The sequence below is a fragment of the Schistocerca gregaria genome, chromosome 5 (genome assembly GCF_023897955.1).
Source record: "Schistocerca gregaria isolate iqSchGreg1 chromosome 5, iqSchGreg1.2, whole genome shotgun sequence".
NCBI lineage: Eukaryota > Metazoa > Arthropoda > Insecta > Orthoptera > Acrididae > Schistocerca > Schistocerca gregaria.
In genome coordinates, this window is record NC_064924.1 from 254,809,231 (window position 1) to 254,829,993 (window position 20,763).

Sequence of the window (20,763 nt, forward strand, 5' to 3'; positions counted from 1 at the left end):
CTTGCACCTGTTTTGCTGTATTTGAGCATGTTGCTGATAATGTTATGAACTGTGCCAGCACTTACTTTGTTTTCATATGTTCAACTGCTACACATTGCTCTTAACAAATAATGTTATCAGTGTGAGTTTCAAGGGAAGGAGTTGGCGCTTGAACTGGCTGGCAAGTATGCTGCTTGTCATTTTCCGAGGCTAGACATTTTTTAACTATTCTACCCACTTATAAAAAAATCGCTTTTCGCAAAACTGTCACCATACTGTAAAATCATCGGAGAAAAGTTATAGCCTGTTTTTCATCTTCAAGAAGCAAAAAAACGAATAACAGAACGTTCTTCAACTAATGTGGAAACTTCATGTGGACATGACATCATTAAATGCAATCTCAACACACAAGGTAAATTTCTCTGAGAGCTACCATACAGGTACACATGAGTATTCTCTAAATGAGTTGCCGTCTCACCTCACCAACACACGTCAGCAGAGCTGCATTTTGTCTGCTGGTCTGATCAAATGTGCTAGATGGACCATTAAGCTATCACCATTCAAAAATATCGTCGTAGTCTTCAGTCCAGAGACTAGTTTGATGCAACTCTCCGCACTACTCTATTCTGTGCAAGTCTCACTGTCTCAAATTAACTGCTGCAGCCTACACCCTTCTGAATCTGCTTAGGGTATTCATATCTTGGTGTCTCCCTCTAGGAATTTCATCCCTCCACACTCTCCTCCAATACTAAACTGATAATCCTTGTATCCTACCAACCGATCACATCTTATAGACTAAGTTGTGCCACAAATTCTGCTTCTCTCCAATACTATTCAGTACCTCCGAATTAGTTGTGTGATCTACCCATCTAATCTTAACAAAGTTCTCTTCTTAAGAAACACTTTCCTTGCCATAGCCAGTCTCCATTTTATATCCTCCTTACTTCGACAGTCATCAGTTATTTTGCTTCCCAAAGAGCAAAATTCATTTACTACTTTAAATGTCTGATTCCCTCAACATCGTCTGATTTAATTTGACTATGTTCCATTATTTCTGTTTTGATTTTGTTGTTGTTCATCTTGGATCCTCTTTTCAAGACACTGTTCATTCCATTCAGCTACTCTTCCAGGTCCTTTGCTGTCTCTGATAGAATTACAATGTCGCCAGCAAACCTCAGAGTTTTTATTTCTTCTCCATAGATTTTAATTCCTCCTCCAAATTTTTATTTTGTTTCCTTTACTGCTTTCTCAAAACTCAGATCGAATAACATAGGGGATAGGCTACAACGCTTTCTCACTTCCTTCTCGACCACTGCTCCCCTTCCATGACCCTCAAGTCTTATAACTGCCACCTGGTTTCTGTACAAATTGTAAATAGCCATTCGCTCCCTGTATTTTATCCCTGAAAGTGAGTATTGCAGTCAACATTGTCAAATGTTTTCTCTATGTCTACAAATGCTAGAAACGTAGGTTTTCTGTTCCTTAACTTTTCTTCTAAGATAAGTTGCAAGGTCAGTACCACCTCATGCGTTCAAACATTTCTCCTGAATCCAAACTGAACCTCCCCGAGGTTGGCCATCACCAGTTTTTCCATTCGTCTGTAAAGAACTTGTTAGTATTTTGCAACTGTGACTTATTTAAACGGATAGTTTGGTAATTTTCACATCTGTCAGCACCTGCTTTCTTTCGGACTGGAATTATTATATTCTTCTTAAAGTCTGAGGGTATTTCGCCTCTCTCATCCATCTTGCTCACCAGATGGAAGAGTTTTGTCATGGCTTGCTCTCCTAAGGCCTTGTTTTGATTTAGGTCTTTCAGTACTCTGTAAAATTCTTATCAAATCTCCCATTTCATGTTCATCTACGTCCTCTTCCATTTCCTTGATAATGCCCTCAAGTACACTGCTCTTGTATAGATCCTCTATATACTCCTTCCACCTTTCTGCTTTCCCTTCTGTGTTTAAAAAAAAAAAAAAAAATGGTTCAAATGGCTCTGAGCACTATGGGACTCAACTGCTGTGGTCATCAGTCCCCTAGAACTTAGAACTACTTAAACCTAACTAACCTAAGGACATCACACACATCCATGCCCGAGGCAGGATTCGAACCTGCGACCGTAGCAGTCCCGCCGGTAGTTACTGTACCAAATAAGAGCTCGGGTAACAGTGGTGCTTATAGGTTCTGTTATGATTACAAGTGCAGATCTTTTATCAAACATCACCACCAACTTGACTAACATGGGCAGTCATTATATTGCGACTATGGATTTGCAAAGTAGGTGTCTTCAGTTGGAGGTAGTGCTGGAGGAAAGATCTAAGACCACATTTACAGTTCCACCTTGTGACTTACCAGTCTTGGCAAATGCTATTGGGCTTCAAGAATTGATGATGATGTAGTATTTTGTAAATAAAATATCTGATGACCAATATAATATGTGAAAGCTTCGCTTTTATTGTAGCTATACTGTGTCTATAATTTAAACCATTAACTTTTTGTATTTATGTTATGCTACTTAAGAGATGTTGCTATTAGGTGGTGAGATCGTGACATGAACTGTGATTGGCTTACAAAAGTGTATAACGCAATCTCGTTTTCAGTGCATCGGAAACTACTGCGCATTTATGCTGGAATTTGTGTGTATACTTACATAATATGAAAACATACAGTGTATGTGTTGTCATGCATCAAAGATCCTTCCAAAGTGTGTTGCTTTTTGCTGGATTTAGTTTCCTAAAGTTTTATGCCGGTGTACAAGACTCATGCTATTCAAAGGATCGATAAGCTTTACAGTTCCAATGGAAAGTAAATTGTCACTTTAACATGAAAAAGATATGTACTTTCACCCTGGAAAAAGTGTATTATTAACAGGAGAACTTGGGAGAAATCTGTGAATATACCCCCCCCCCCCCCCCTCTCGACATATGTTCAGCAAATGACATCATTGGGATGGTACAGCGCGAGGCTTATAAACTGTGAGCCAGAAGTCCCACATTATTCCTAACTGCACTGTCCATTGAAAAATATTCGCAGCCTCCCGAATATTTTCACATATCTTTCTTCACATATTTTCTTTTGTAGTTTCTGATTTCTTAACAGTGCTGTTGTACAGTCAACATATTGCAAAACCGGAGAGACTTTCTGGCAAAACTACAAGTGGCAAGTGCAACATTACTTCCATTGGTGACCCTCATGTAAGCAAGTACATTCTCAGGTTTGTGGTTTGAGGGGTTACTGAGTGACAAGAAGTCAGTCTTGTCATATGAGTATTTTGGATTAACACTGTATTAATATACAACCACATAAGTTCAGTTGTCTGCAAAGGAAGTGGCAGACCAAGCTGCATTTGTAGAATACTTGAAAACTGCTGTTTTGTCTACAGAAGCAATTGTATACAAAATGCTTATATGATCTATATTTCCATACTGATAAAGTGTAAGAGAGTGCTATCAGGCTGGACTAATGAGACACAGATCATATGTGATGGGTCATGCGAATAATAAAAGCCTCTCCTTGACTGCCAAGAGAGTAATAGAGATGTTTAAAAAAAAATCTTAATTGGCACACGCTCAAATATTGCTGCACATCATGCAAATACTTGATATTTGAATATTCCTGAGGCTCATACATTTCAACCTGCAGATGTAATGCAGATAAAAATCAGGCAAATAACAGCATGGCTATAGCCATGTAAACAGTCACTTTTCCCTTGCTCAATCTGTGAATGTGTTGGAAAGACATTGTCATAAATGATACAAAAAGTACTCTCTCTGACTCACCATAGTGATTTGCGGAGTAAGATGTAATCATTATTATCCTATCTTCCCATATTATATCAATTCAGAGCACTGTCAAGCTGAGGTTGACTGTGTTGTCTGAACAGCTGTACCAAGTGAACATTAATGGTGTGAATCTGAATAATAGCAGTCCTGACCAATCACCGTTTATGTAACTGAATGCCTTTTGTGAAGTTTTTACACATTGCAGAACAATCCACGGATGTACTCCCATTTCTCGGGGTCCAGCTGGCATAATATTGTGGCAAGCAACCCTAGCACCACCATCAGGTGCAAATCTGTCAGTGCACCTGATAATTGCAACAGTGCTGTTTGCTGTAATATTATGCCCATTGGACACCAAAAACTAGCTGTAAATCCAGGGACTTTTCTGTCAACAAATATGCAGGGAACAGCTAAAGAATAACTTCTTTCACACACCTATGACTGCTACCCAGCAACCAAATCGTCCTCTTCTTAACATTGCTATCGAATTCGGGCTTCCTATAAGCAGTGGAAATCCGTTCCATCCCCTCCTGCAGATCCGGGGGTTAGAATAGGCCCAAGGTATTGCTGCCTGTACCTCATACGAGGTGACTACAAGGAGTTTCAAATGTATTGGCCTGTATGTGATGGTCCCCTGTAGGATTTGACCTGTATTCTTCAAATTTTTCCTGAAGAGCAAGCCAATTGGAGAAGGGCACCTTACAAGGTGCATCGTGTCCATCGTGCATTGAGATCTTTAGCCCACTTTCTCGTCGCATTGCAGTTCTGCCCATTCTCCATCTCTTGGGTGAAGACACCTTCCTTGGTGCATTTCCCCCCATGCAGTAGGCACTGTCAATTTCTGCATCGACAATGACCATGGACCTATTTGCACCTGATATCCATCACGGTAGCCAGTCCGTTGTGGTGGGTCTGCCATGTACCCTGTTGGCTGTAGCCCCCTGACCACACAGGGATAGCTCTGCTGATGCCTGTGCCGTTAACTCCTCACGTATGCCAAGGGGTAGATGGACATCCCCCTGTGGCATCAGGACTTCCGGCAATGACCATCCTGCCAGGTGGCTTTTGCTGCGGCTGGGTGGCACCCATGGGGAGGGCACGTGGTCGGAGTGGATGACATCAGGTCGGATAACACATGAAGCGTAGTCCATCATCTCTTGCTGGTGGTGAAACACCAGCAGTCTCTAAACAATCAAGAGTTCAATCAATGCACAGAAGTACAATCCCAAATTGTTCCCCTCCCTGGCCACACGATGGGAGGAACGTCAGGCTAAGGATGGCAGCGGATCTTACTTCACACGGTACCTTGTATGCTCGAGAGCTGATGGGGAATCTTTCAAGACGATGAAGCATCAGATTTTTGTTGAGCATTTAGAGCACAAGTTCGGGGAGGTGGCGGGCTTGTCCAAAATGAGATCTGGGTCAGTCTTGATAAAAACAGGATCCTCCACCCAGTCACATGAGTTACTCGCTTGTGACAAGCTGGGGGATTTTTCTGTAACCATCACGCCCCATAAGAGCTTAAATATGGTATCATATTTCACAGAGACCTTCTTTTGCAGTCTTACGATGAGTTGCGCGCCCACTTAGAGCGCCGAGGTGTACATATCTTCCGGCATGCCCACTGGGGTCCGAAGGATAATCAGGTTGCCACCGGTGTCTTCATCTATGCCTTTGAGGGTGATATATTGCCTGAGAAGGTCAAGGTAATGGTCTACTGGAGTGATGTAAAGCCCTATATCCCTCCTCCAAAGTGGTGCTTTAAGTGCTGGAAGTTTGGCCATATGTCTTCTCGCTGTACTTCCAGTGTCACTTGCCGAGATTGCGGATGCCCATCACATCCCAATACTCCATGTACCCTGCCTCCTGTCTGTGTCAACTGCGGAGAGCGCCTTTCGCCTTGCTTGCCTGACTGCAGGATTCTCCAGAAAGAAAGTAAAATCATGGAGTACAAGACCCTGGACCGACTGACCTACACTGAGGCTAAGAGAAAATTTGACACCTGCATCCTGTGTGTATGACATCGTCTGAAGCCGCTGCTACAACAGTTCTGACACCAACAGCTCCGCCAACCCAGGTCACCTTTCAGAGCTGGAAGACTACACCTGCCCCTTGATGGTGGGGGGCATTTCCCTCCCTCTTGCTCCTGCACCACCTACTTCGGGACAACACCCTACCCCCAACCATCGGGGACGTCCATCCCCACTTCTAAGCCGAAGAAGCGTAAGTCTTCTTCAGCTTCTCTCACTAGGAAGGGGTCCCTTGGGTCACTCCTTTCCCAGGTTTCTTGTAGTGGGAAAGATGACATCCGCCAGTGGCTGAAGAGCCCAAAAGCAGCTGGTCGTAAAACTTCGTGCTCATCCTCAGTCCCAGAGACTGTGCCAGTGAAGTCCTCCCAGCCAGGGCAACTCATGAGCAGCAAGAAAAATCAAAAAAGAATACCCCTAAGACCAAAGAAATTTTGGTGGCACCCACATCACCGCTACCTACAAATTCTGTGTCTGAGGATAGGATGGAGATTTTGGCATCCGCTGACGACCTAGATCTCATCAGACCCTCAGATACAATGGATATAGACTGCTCAGGCAATAAATCGGTGGCAGCAGTTGACTGTGGCGTAAACTGCCTCGTTGAATGTTCTGTGCCTACCCAGTCTCACGATGTCATCTTCCAGTGGAATTGGGGTGGTTTTTTCCACCGTCTGGCTGAGCTACGGCAACTATTAAGCTTTACACCTGCTATCTGCATTGCCCTCCAGGAAATCTGGTTCCCAGCAATGCGGACCCCTGCCCTCCACGGCTATAAGGGATATTACAGGAACTGTAGTGACTATAATCGAGTGTCAGGTGGAGTTTGCGTTTATGTCCTAAAGTCGGTCTGTATTGAATATGTACCCCTTCAAACCCCTCTTAAAGCTGTGGCTGTCTGGATAAGGATGACACAGGAAATAACTGTCTGCAATGCATATCTTCCTCCAGATGGTGCAGTACCCCTGAATGTATTAGCTGCACTGATTGACCAACTCCCTAAACCTTTCCTACTTCTGGGAAATTTTAAGGCTCATAACCCCTTCTGGGGTGGTACCTTGCTTACTGGCCGAGGCAGTGTCATTGAAACTTTACTGTCGCAATTTGACGTCTGCCTCTTAAATACTGGGACCGCCACACACATCAGTGTGGCTCATGGTAGTTACTCAGCTATTGATTTATCAATTTGCAACCCAGGACTTCTACCATCATCTATCTACTGGAGAGCACATGGCTTCGTATGTGGTAGTGACCATTTCCCCATCTTCCCAGTGTCAGACGCACGGACACCTGACCAGATGGGCTTTGAACAAGGCAGACTGAGGAACTTTCACCACTGCATCTCTCCCCTATGGTAATGGTAACATCGATGTGATGGTTGAGCAGGTGACTAGGAAAATTGTTTCTGTGGCAGAAAATGCGATCCCTCACTCTTTAGCGTGCCTGAGGCATAAGGCAGTCCTTGGTGGTTGACGGAAGTCGCTGAAGAAATTAAGGAGCATTGGCGAGCTCTACAGTGGCATAAGCGGCAGCCTTCCCTGGAGCACCTCATAGCCTTTAAACGGCTCCATGCCCATGTTCGCTATCGTATCAATCAACGGAAGGAGGACTGTTGGGAGAGAAACGCCTCCACCTTTGGGTGTCACAAGTCACGTTCCCAAGTCTGGGCAAAGATCAAACGTCTTTTCGGGTACCAGGCCCCAACAGCTGTCCCCGGTCTTATCTCAAATGGTGAGTTATGTACCAACACAAATGCGATTGCCGAGCATTTTGCTGAGCACTATGCTTGAGCCTCTGTGTCAGAGTATTACCCCCAGCCTTTTGCATTCTCAAACGGTGGCTGGAAGGGAATGTCCTGTCATTCACTACACACTGCAGTGTATCCTATAACACCCCATTTACAGAGTGGGAGCTCCTCAGTGCCCTTGTAAATTGCCCCGTCACAGCTCCTGGGCCTGATCGCATCCACAGCCAGATGATTAAACATCTCTCATCTGACTACAAGCGACATCTTATTGTCATCTTCAACCAGATCTGATGCGATGACATTTTTCTATCGAAACGGCGGTAGAGCACCTAGCTATCAGCCATCAGCCTCACCAATGTTCTTTGTAAGCTGCTGGAACGTGTAGTATGTCGGCAGTTGGGTTGGGTCGGGTCCTGGAGTCACGTGGCTTGCTGGCTCCATGTCAGGGCAGCTTCCGCCAGGGTCGCTCTACCACTGTCCTCTTGTGTCCATTGAGTCTGCCGTCCGAACAGCCTTTTCCAGATGGCACCTGTTTGCCGCCTTTTTTGACTTACATAAAGCATGTGACACAACTTGGCGACATCATATCCTTGCCACATTGTATGAGTGGGGTCTCTGGGGACCACTTCAGATTTTTATCCCAAGCTTTTTGTCACTCTGTGAAGAGAATGGAGTCCTGCAGGGCTCTGTATTGAGTGTCCCTCTATTTTTAGTGGCCATTAACAGTCTATCAGCAGCTGTTGGGCCCTCCGTCTCGCCCTCTCATTATGCAGACAACTTCTGCATTTCGTACTGCTGCTCCAGTACTGTTGCTGCTGTGTGGCGCTCCCAGAGAGCCAACCACAATGTGCAGTCATGGGCTCTAGCCCACGGCTTCCAGTTTTCAGCCGCAAAGTCGTGTGTTGTGCACTTCTGTCAGTGTTGTACCATTCTTCTGGAACCCGCACTTTACCTTAATGACAATCCACTCACTGTAGTGGAGACATCAGTTCCTAGCACTGGTTTTTGATGCTCAATTGACTTGGCTCCCTCATCTTCATCAGCTTAAGCAGAAGTGCTGGCAGCACCTCAATGCCCTCGATTGCCTGAACAACACCAATTAGGGTGCAGATCACTGTTTGCTGCTGCAGCTCTACAAAGCCCTTGTCCAATCCCGAATTGACTATGGTAGTGTGGTTTATGGTTCGGCAACGCCTTCAGCATTGCATTTACTCGACCCTGTGCTCCACTGTGGGATTCGATTAGGGACAGTAGCTTTTAGGACGAGTCCGGTTACCAGCGTACTGGTAGAGGCTGGTGTCTCTCCACTGCAGACAAGATGTGCGCAACTACTCGCCAGTTACACAGCACCGATTCATAGTTCCACCGGGCATCCGAATTACCGTCTCCTTTTCCCATCCGCGGCAGTCCATGTCCCGCATTGGCGGCCCAGATCGGGGCTAATGATTGTGGTTCGCGAGTCGTTCCTTCTCTTCGGACTGGAGTCTTTCCCTTTACTACCTCTGCATGTGGTCTGTTATGCCTCCATGGAGCTTTGTTTGGACCTTTTGCATTGCCCTAAGGACTCTGTTAATCCTGCCGCTATCTGCTGTCACTTCCTCTTGATTCTTGACACGTTCCAGGGCTCTGAAGTGGTTTACATGAGCGGCTCAATGGCTGATGGTCACGTAGGCTTCGCATATGTTCATGGAGGACATATTGAGCAGCACTTCTTGCCAGTTGGCTGCAGTATTTTCACTGCAGATCTGGCGGCCATATCTCATGCTCTTGAGTACATTTGCTCTCGCCTTGTCGAGTCATTTCTCCTGTGTACTGACTCATTGAGCAGCTTACAAGCCATCGACCAGTGCTACCCTCACCACCCTCTGGTAGCATCCATTCAGTAGTCTATCTGTGCCCTGGAACAGTCCTACAGTTTCGTGGGGTTTGTGTGGACCCCAGGACATGTCAGAATCCCGGTAACAAACTTGCTGACAGGCTGGCCAAACATGTGACGTGGAAACCCCATCTGGAGACAGGCATCTCCGAAGCTGACCTGCGTTCTGTCTTACACCACAGGGTTTTCTGGCTTTGGGAGACAGAGTGGCATAACAGCACTCACAACAAACTGCGTGTCATTAAGGGCACTATGAATGTGTGGAAGTCTTCCATGCAGGCCTCTCGCAGGGAATCAGTTGTCCTCTGCCGGCTCCACATTGGCCGTACGTGGCTAATGCGTGGTTACCTACTCCTACTCTGTCGCTGTGGCTCTCAAATGACAGTCATCCACCTCTTGCTGGACTGCCCACTTTTAGACGTTCTGCGGCAGACTTTTAACTTACCCAGCATCCTGCCTTTGGTGTTGCGCGACAATGCTTCCACAGCAGCTTTAGTTTTACGTTTTATCCATGGGAGTACGTTTTATACTTCTTTTAGCGATCTCCCTCTGTGTCCTCCACCCTAGTGCTTTTATGATGGAGGTTTTAATGTGTTGCAGAGTGGCTGGCTTTCCCTTTTTATTCTCGTGGTTGGCCAGCCACTGTAATCTGCTTTCATGTTTTGCTCTCCCGTTTCTAGCGTCTCTCTGTTGTTTTCTTGTTCTCTTTTGTTCCTTTTAGTGTTCATTGCCTTCCCTTCATTCTTGAGGCTTTTCCTCTCTTTTCGTTTTGTGTTATATGTTTCGTCCGTTTTATTCTCACACTTGTGGCATTGTTTTATTAGGAACAAGGGACCGATGATTTCGTAGTTTGTTCCCTTCTCCCGCCTTTAAACCAACCAACCAAATCCACTCCATTGTTGTTGCTTCTGCGGGTATTGAAATTTCATCTTCATTGGACTGTAAACAAGTGGCTATACTTCAATAAAAAATCAAATGAAAAGTTAGTTGAGTTCTTAACTAGCTTTCTCTCTGCCTGATGGGCATATATTTTACTTATACTCGCTTCTCAGTCTATATATATTGCAGCTTCAGAAGATTGTCTTATTAACCTCTTTCCCTACAATTATGTGATGAAAATACTTGTTCCAGAATTCACTGCATGCCCAAGAAATTGCACTCAATGTTGTTTGAACACTGCGGTGTTGTACTGGAGAGTCCTGTTGGACCTACTCAAAATTTTAACAGATAACTTGATAAGTTAATTCATACAGTGTAATATGGACTTCAAACCATTGTGCATGTTGATTTCTCCTCCTCATCTTCCTGCTCCTCCCCCCATCTACTGTCCCCAAATTACAAAGATTGCTCCAGGTTAATCCATTGAAATATGTTTTTTTGATAACAGATTTGTCATTGGAATAAGATTATTTTCTCCTGTGTATTTTTCTTTTTCTCAAATACACGAGTATCAAAAAAAATACGAGGTATACTTTGTCTAAAAACTTACAACATCATAATCATTCGCTTACAGTTTGTGGGATGCCCTCAATCATAACAAACTTTGAACGTTCTGATGAAGAGAGCTCTTTTCTTCTCAGTTGATGCTGTTTTTCATGGGAAATGTCATTAGCAGATTTTCTGCATTGCTTGGTTGTCCCTTACAATGTAGCCTGGGAGAATTACAGTCTTCAAGACCTGCTCTGCCACAATGTACCAGAAATTTTGGCGTCGTCATGCTATTAGGTGCTGGGTTCAGTAAGTGGTAAATTACACTTGCATTCAGTGGCGCTATGTCCAGAAGATACATTTTAATCTTCTTATATTACTTGACAAATCTTCTCATAATTTGGTACAAGGAAAGGCACTGGTTGTGTACACATACTCTGGTCTATCAAGAAGTGTGAACAGTAGTTGAACGTTTCTTTTATCTGCTCATTTCACAGCAAGAATAATGTTTCAGATACAAATGTATGTTCTCTCCTCAGGTTAATTCCACTGACTATGGGCTGCATATTTTTTCTTATTCATCTTAGGGTGCGTGAGTGCTCCTAGCTAGTAAATTTCTAAACAAGTTGAGACAACTGTAGTTGTTCACATAAGTAGTTCTCCACTCCCAAAACTCTCTCACGCAGTTGAAGCATATTCTTTTCACTTGCAGGACATTAGGCAAGCACAGCACCACTTTCTTCCACTTTTCCAGCATATATATCTTCTGATTATAACAGTACCCATTTTCTTTTATATATCTTTGTGCCAGATTTAGCTCTCTTTGCTTGATTAATTTAAACATATGGAAGTCTGCCCCTAAACTTCATCAGACTTTCACTGATGTTGCCATTTTGCTAGGAACAGATACTCAAAGTTCTGTAGGATTTTGTCCCAGATGCTGTAGAACTGTTGCTTCTATTTCAGATGTTGCAGTACAATTGCCAATCATAGGACAATTAGCTACATTATTCCAGTCCGAATGAGCCCCTTTGAAGAGATTGCGGAATACTTTGTTGTAACATCGGCACACCTATAATGTGACGCCAGGCTTTACTGTACTTAGTTTCCCCGTCCTCCAGAATGCAGCTTATTGATGCCTCACTTAGTGTCATTGCCTTCATTATTACTTGTATCACTGATATCACACTGTTCCAAAGAACGCTGAATTTTTGCAGCTTCTGCTTCGTAAAGGTCAGGCATGTCGTCACTCAGATCACAAATCGCAGACTAAGCTAGAATTATTGCTTCAGTGTCACAAACATAAAACTAGTGCCGTCCACTGGTGTAGCTCAGAATTTTTACAGAAGAGCCATATGTTGAATTCACAGCACTGTGACAGGATTACCCATCATTTTACTGCAATACAAGGTGCTGACATTACAACTATACTTGTCACTGTAGGTGAATGGGATAAAGAAACGAAAAGTAACAGACCAATACAGCAGTTGAAGATGAATCCTTTTCCGCTCCCCCCCCCCCCCCCCTCCCCCCTTTCCCAAGCAAATGTACTGTAATAAGAAAAAGTAAAAAGTAAATATTGGTTTAAAGATCTACTTGTTTATAAACACTAATGGTAATCTTATTTAACTTCAAATAGAAAAGTGCTTTTATAAGTATGTCACTTACCTTCCCCTTAACTTTGAAACTGTGAATGAAAAACTGAGTGAACACTTTTTTCCTGGAAAAAAAAAAATCCCACGTTCCCCAGTGGAATTTAAAAGTATTTGAAAAAATTGGATTTGTAAAAACCTCCAACACCGTATGGTAAAATTTGTTCCTTGAATATGAATAAATGTGAAATATCCCGAACAGTTTACCTTTCAGAATAGCTCACTAGTCAATATTAACATTTTTGTTCATCATAAATGCTAGTGTTTTCACAGAACATTGCACATATGTCCAAACATAAAGTAAAACAAATTGGAGACTAACAAAAAGTTCAAATTTTGGCAGAATTGACAGAAAAGGCAAGACATATTACAGGAAATAGTACAAGCAGTGAAAGGAGAGAAGTCTCTCACAAATGAAGGTCGATAGAGAGGTACAAATTACCATGTGAACCTGAATGACTTGTCAACTTCCAGGAGATTGTTAATAGCAGTCTTAGCCATTGTTTTTCTGTGAAAGGAAAGGCCTAAGTTATATGATGAAGAGATGTGTAAACATTGTTTGTTTTCATTGTTGGTTTCACATAAAACATTACCTCCCTTTTCTTTTTGTTAACATGTTTTGAAGTAGTGTTGCCAGTGTGGTTGCAATCTTCAAATGAGATTGAGGGAAGATAGATACCAAAGAGATCTTAGACACACACACACACACACACACACACACACACACACACACACACACACACACACACCAAAAAAAAAAAATTAAAAAAAAATCACAAAGCTTTCTCCTCCAAGTATACACTCCTGTAATCTTCGTAACTATATTTTCAAGTGAAGTATAATTCAAATTAATGAATGCCACATGATTTCATAACAACACGGTCAATCTGTTGCAGGTTCTCAGAAAGAGCCTTCGTACCTGTACACACGTGAACAGCTTTTGCGTTTTTCATTATCAAAGTGTGTAAAGAACTTGCCAGATGATTGGGAAAGGATCTGCAGAGAATATCCAGCAATAGTAACAAAGGTATTCTGACTTTTTCAGAGACTAATTAGATATAGAACATTAACTGTGCATGTTACTGTTCAATCTAAAATGCCCCTTCCATCGATGCTGTCTAGAGTCTGTAATATTAAATATTATATAGTTATGTAGTATCATATTATATCAAATAACTAATTCATATAATACTCCAAATTTTGCATTTTGATTTCTGCAATGACTTTTTATTCAAAACTGGTATCATCTAAATATAAGTGTCCATATTTCTGTTTTTCTGGTTGGTCACTACAGTAGTTATTTAAAAACAAAAAAATTCAGTCCTCCCTGTTAAAATGCATTGAATGTCTTGAATATGCATTCATCAGTAGTTGAGTTAGATAAAATTACATTGTATAGCAGTATGTTGCTGCTCTTACCTTTTAGTAATTGACAGTACCAGACATGTGAATCAGAGCATTTGATTGCAGGCAGATAATTTATTTACAATAGATGAGACACTCTTTACAGCTTGTGTAGGTGCAGTGCATTTCAGTGTTACCATGTCGACAGTTACAGTTGATTCCCCTGATTTGGGCAAAATTGCTGCCACTACAGTTAACTGCTATGGGCAGTTAGATGTTTATGACAAGAATTGCTATGAAATCTTGTGGATCACAACAACAGATAGATGGATCACACTGCAGTAAATTGTGCAATTCAATGATGGACAGTTGGTGCACAGTCATACCAGTCAAAACTAACATATCACTATTAGAAGCAGGAACCAGATCACACTAGTATCTCTACTCTCCATGTCAGAGCTTATTGTAGGCTTAGGTTCACAGCAATCTGAAATTCATAAAAGTTGGTGCCAGAGTAAGAATATGCCAAACTGCAGTAAGTTACGCACCTCTCTCACTAATTGGACTCCTTACGAGCTGGTGGTGGGGTACATCCATTTGGGGAATATTTACACGGGATAAAATGACATCAGCAAGTTGCTCAAATGAGACGCACATGTCTTAGATATAGGTTTGACCAGTCTCTGAAAATTAGGGAGGAGGACACTTGATTGATCTTGGATCAGGATGACTTACAGAATCCAGGTCAAGTCTTGTCATCCATCAGTAGGGTAAAAAGGGATGTTCATAGTTCTGTAGTGACCCTAATTTAATTGCTCATGAATGCAATTCCCATTATGGATGTATGATGATCAAATTTGTAAAATATTTAAACTTCTGCAACTTGCAAAATTAGTTATACTAAGACATAAGCAAAAGGAAGCAATAGAATGGTATTATTAACAACTTTTCTCTGTTTTGTTGGTTTCATGTTATTGTATTTTGATGTTTGATAGATCGACATCAATTTCCACAAATGTTCTCTACCTCTTTCTTGGAGTCCTCTTTCTTCAGACTGATTTAGTGCTGTCATTCATCTCTCTTTATCTCATGATAGTTTCCATTGTTACATTAGCTTCTAACACACATTGTAAGTAATCTGTTTTACATTTTCAAATCCTTATCACATCCTGTAATTTTTTTTGTCTACTGCTAGTTAGTTACTGTCAGATTTTTAGCCCATGTCGTACTCACTGTTCTCTCTTTCTTCTCTTCCATTTTTGTTTTTAATTTTTCAAGAAACGTTTAATGGTAAAGAAGCAATGATGTTTTAAGCAAATAAAGAGAAATGATAAGGATTTTTTTTGTAAGACATCCCCATATGCAGATTGTTTGAAAGTCACTTTGATATTGATGTAGAGAGTCACTTGTACAGATTTCCTTGTTCATCAACTGACACCACCTTCTTTTCACCTAGGGATAGGTGTAGTCCAGCTATTGTACCTGTTGTCTGTACGGTGACTTTTTGACAAAGTATTGTAAACCTGCTACACTTGCCTATTAAAACACCAGCTCACCATCATAATTAGAAATCTTTCAGATACACGACACATAAGAGACACTAACCAGTTAGCTTCATAGACTGCTCTCTCATGCACATTACAGAAATCTGCTGAAAAACTGTTCTAAGAGATTTTATTTTAAATGAGCTCACCAAATGATATACTTTCCCAAATACAGAGCTGACAACCAATAAATTCTTTTTCCCTGAACATGACACTGCTGAAAACACTTTCGTGGAAAACTCATACTAACAGTGACTTGTGCAAAAATTTAAATACTGTATCAAGTCCCAAAAATCTCGATTTAATATAGCCAACCATAGCAGTGAGAAAGTATCATTTGGGAGGAAGAGGAGGGTGGTGTGTGTGTGTGTGTGTGTGTGTGTGTGTGTGTGTGTGTGTGTGTGTGTGTGTACCTACCTTACTTTTTGATATGTTGCTTGTGTTTTAGCAGGCAGAAACATTAAATAAGGTAATTTACTTTTGGGTCATGTCAGATAACCTGTTTAAAATAAACAGGACACAGTTAATGAAAAACTCATATTAAACAGCTGCTGGATGCTTTTCAAGTCGATAGCCTATTCAGTCTGTGTTAATTGAAATGGCGTCAAAGAAGAATGTACAGAAAATATGACAAAATTTAAAACTACCAGTTTTTTCAAAATATGCAATGTTTCTACAACCACACTTTGAAGAAACCATGTTGCAGTGCAGCTGACTAGAGAATGATCAGAATTGTCATGTTGAAACGTGTCATGATTTTTATTTTATTTATTTATTTGCCAGTTCTAGTTAACAGCAGAAAAGTTCCCTTGCTAAATTTCAGCTGCCTATGTGAACTGAAGTCACTGAAAAACAGCTGTAAATTAGGACATTCTTCATGTGGTTTCCGTGGTTGAAGCTACATGGTGTATGGCCCTGAATTAAATCAGTGTGTATTGCAGCATTGCTTTGTCACTTCTTTCTTTGGGATGTGAATCTAGCTATGAATAACTGACAGAAAGCGATTGTAAGATACTTATATATTCATAGACAAATACAGATTACATTTTATCCACAATGTTCCTTCCAAATTAGTATGGAGTGTCCAGAAATAAAAACAAAGATAGCAATATGTCAGTATTAATTTTATTCCTTGTAACTATTGCAGAAATGAGAAATATTTGTGCAATGTTCATAATATACACTGAAGAGTCAAAGAAACCAATACATCTGCCTAATATTGTATAGGGGCCCCGTGAGCACAAAGTAGTGCTGCAACACAACGTGCTATGTACTTGACTAATGTGTGAAGTAGTGCTGGAGGGAACTGACAACATGAATCCTGCAGGGCTGTCCATAAATCCGCAACATATGAGGGGTTGGAGATCTATTCTGAACAGCACGCTGCAAGGCATCCCAGATATGCTCAATAATGTTCATGTCTGGGGAGTCTGGGGGCCAGCAGAACTGTTTAAACTTGGAAGAGTGTTCCCGGAGCCACTATGTAGCAATTCTGGACATCTGGGGTGTTGTATTGTCTGGTGGAATGGCTCAAATTCATCAGAATGCACAATGGACATCAATGGATACAGATGATAAGACAGAATGATTACATATGTGTCACATATCAGATTTGTATCTATATGTATCAGGGCTCCCATATCACTCCAACTGCACACTCCTCACACCATTACAGAGCCTCCACCACCTTGAACAGTCTCCTGCTGACATGCAGGGTCCATGGATTCACAAGGTTGTAGACGTCCATCCACTCGATAAAATTTGACAAGAGACTCATGCGACCAGGCAACATGTTTCCAGTCATCAACAGTCCAATGTCGGTTTGATATGCTCAGGCGAGGCATAAAGCTTTGTGTCGTGCAGTCATCAAGGGTACACAAGTGGACCTTGGGCTCTGAAAGCTTGTATTGATGATGTTTTGTCAAATGGTTCGCATGCTGACGCTTTTTGATGGCCCATCATTGAAATCTGCAGCAATTTGTGGAAGGGTTGCACTTCTGTCACATAGAATGATTCTCTCCGGTTGTTGTTCATTCCATTCTGCAATCTGCGGTATAAAGTGTTTTATCACTTCTAACCCCACAAATGCACTATTTAAATGTTCATCTAAAAGTTCAGCCACCGTTTTGCAAATCACGTAATCTTCTATCGATGGCTTTGGTTGGTATTTGCTGTATATCTCAATAGAAGCATACTGCAAAACATTCAAAAGTTTCCCCATCACCTGCAAGGTTAGAGTGTATGTTCAGAAAGTTTTTTTTTGAAACTTGAACTACAGTCAGAAAGATGTTGCCAAATACTTTTCAGAAGCTAAAAGATATTGCCTCAAAAAGTATCACTTACCATTTTAACAAATGTCGAAATGTGGTTCTGCTTCAACGAGTGCTGAGGTGGCGGTGTTAGTAGTAGTAGTAGTAGTAGTAGTAAGACGGCCACAATTCCCTGATAAAGTGCACAATGCTCAGCGTAGTAGCAGCTGGCTAAATCCTGAGGTATCCATCTCTTAGTTACCAGCACCATGCAAGTGAATTAAAAAAAAAAAAAAAAAAAAAAAAAAAAAAAAAAAAAAAAAAAACAAAAGGAGAAGAAAGAATAACCTTTACTGTTTGCCGGCATTTGAAATTTTGTGTGTGCATTTCACCTAACATTAACTATAAGGAAAAAAAATATCACTGCAGGTTTGAACATGACAAGCCTGATTACTCCGTTGAATGTCATATTCTGCCTAACTAAAACTTTCAGAGACTTGTCCATTGTGTTGATTTTGAGACACTGTTGTGCTAACTGAAAGATTTATGCAGTTTAACATGTTAAATTGCTGTTTCCCTTTGCAAGTTAATGGGGATCAATTAATGTAGTGATCATACTAAAACATTCTGTTGAACTAATACTGCCAATTTTTAGTGTTTGCTTTTTTGCTATTGATTTCTTTACCTATATAACACAAAATGTCTATCTGTTTCCTAACATGAATTGTGATGCTATGTGCTTTGGGCTTGTAGCAAGTGAAGGAATACAAGATCAGTTTCTCGCATGCTGTTGCTGCATGTTAAGTGAGGTAAGGTTAAAATGTTTCACTATTGAACCTGTAACATACATATGTATTTGTGGATTTGAATTTTTGCTAATTGCAGTTTATTTTGACAGAATGCTGATATGTTTGATCCTGTGGCATATTCGAAGAAGTGGCAAGAAGTGGAAGTAGTCACTGCAGTCATAAGCTCTACGGAAGTGGATCCAGCAGATGTTGAGTGACAGATGATGACTGAATATGTTCACATATTCTTTACTTCTTATTTTTACAGTGCTTTTCTTTGTTTTGCTTGTAAAATTCATGAATCCGAGACAAAATTAGGTGAATAAATATTATTCACACCTCTCATTCTGACGTAATGTAGCTGCACTGCTGTTCATGGCTGAACTGAATTGACAATTCAGAATTAATAATTGCTCTTCTTGGGTACCATCTCATAAGGACAGGGCGAGGGGGAATAAGTCACTTTACTGTTATTTATTTATTTTTTATTTATATAATATATTATTCATTTTACAGATTTATGTGCTGTTAAATTTCTTAACATTGTCTTTCATATTGTGAAATGTGAATCTCAAGACTCTTCTAGAGATTAGTACGTGCATTTCAGTTTTGTTGTTTGTACCTGTATAGGTCGCCAAAGAACATTTTATATTCTTTATTACATTGAAAATATGGAATGGAAGTCAAACCTACATTTGGAAGGAGTGAGGAGCAAGATTGCTAGTCCTACAGAGGATTTTTAAATAAAGAGATCACGTTACTGGAGTTGTATATAAAATACACTTCCTTGTGGCACTTAAATTTTAGTTATGTGTTTAAATGACAATATTAGTGAATTTATTTATATTGCAAGCAATTGGGTAACTTGTGAAGATTTTTGAATGCAGTGTTTCTAATATTGTACATGAAATAAAAGAAAAATTGACAGTTAAATTACTTTTGCTGATTTTTTTTATAATACATAGTTTGTATCATGTAGGACAATAAATGTATGACAACTTCACATTGAAAAGTACTCTGGTCTAGTTTTGTGACAGTTCAATTCAACCCTGTGTGTCTCCTATAATCATCAGTAATAAGATTTTGCCTGAAATTTACCAACTTCGTTAATATGAAGCCATTGCAAAACTGTATGAGGTTAAAGTAAAGCACTATTTCCATTTATTTTGTTATTATTGGTCTGGTGAATCTAAGGAAACATGTCCCATGTAGTTTATGAGGGCAAGTGTAATACATCTGAGGCATTAATTGCTCGCATTAGGAATGCAATAGACGAAATTAAGAACAACACTGTGAAAGTGCATCTAAATGCATTGAACTCGGTGGAGACATTTTTGAACATTTATTGTGAAAGTATTATGAAACTGTATGTACACTGTAAAACTTCCTTAACACTGACCTTTTTGTTCCGGTTTAACATGAATTAATGTGTACTATGGTATTAATAAAAGCAGATTATCTGACATTCCTACAGTTTCAGTTAATGTTATTACCATTCTTTTTCTAAAATTAAATTCTGTACAACATCTGTTGAAAACTTTGCGCAATTGCCTGAAAAAAAAAGGGGGGCCTAGTAGTTAATTTATTAAAAATTTTATAAAATTAGTTCTTTGCTTCTCTGAATGTTCTGGAAAACTACTGCAGATACTCATCTGGGACATGTTTTATTAGACTCACCAGATCAAAAAGAACAAAATAAGTGGAAATTGTGCTTTACTTTAACCTCGAACAGTTCTGTGATGGCTTCATACTGGTGAAGTTGCTAAATTTAAGGCAAAATCTTTTATTAGGTGTAACTCCGTAACTAAACATTTGTAGACCTATGTTTATATGAACTTTTTCATTATTTTTACTTGTAGAATAAAATTAAAATATTTGCATATCTTCGTGAATCACTCTGTATGTAGATTATCTAGATAGGCATCAAATTACAACTTGTCAGATAGCAAAACATGGCTACTTTCCCACACCGCTTCTCATTCACATGTCTCTGGCTACTACACTATTATGTGTATTACACTGTTGTGTTGTAAATGGAGCACACATCATAGACCTATGTGTTGAACGACCAACTTCATAAATTTAGTTACAGGGATAGTCTGTGTTCTGCACAGCATTGTTAGCACTGGTCACTTTAGTTGCATTATGCTTACTATTCCAACAATGTGAACATCATAACATGGTCTCAGATGGTAATTAGTTGTGAAGAACAATACTCACCATAATTCGAAAGTGAGTTCCCAGTGATATTATCGTCAGAGCAATACACTGCAATCGGATACCTCAATCCTATGAACCATGTCACATGCAAATCATTGGCTTATCATTCCAGAAGTCATATGGTTGATACT

The 20,763-nt window shown here is 40.6% G+C and overlaps 1 protein-coding gene across 16 annotated transcripts in view; it reads left to right on the forward strand.

Moving 5' to 3' along the window:
* LOC126272184 (eukaryotic translation initiation factor 4E-binding protein Mextli) overlaps nt 1-19,427 on the forward strand; it is a 121,207-nt gene extending 101,780 nt beyond the window's left edge. For 12 of the 16 annotated variants that reach the window (XM_049974853.1, XM_049974842.1, XM_049974852.1 and 9 more), the window contains 3 exons: nt 13,384-13,514; nt 18,378-18,433; nt 18,523-19,427. The gene's annotated coding sequence lies outside the window, so the exon portion shown is untranslated. The remainder of the gene's footprint in view (nt 1-13,383; nt 13,515-18,377; nt 18,434-18,522) is intronic. The other 4 variants (XM_049974838.1, XM_049974839.1, XM_049974844.1 and 1 more) reach the window with 1 other exon arrangement.
* Nucleotides 19,428-20,763: the final 1,336 nt, after the last annotated feature.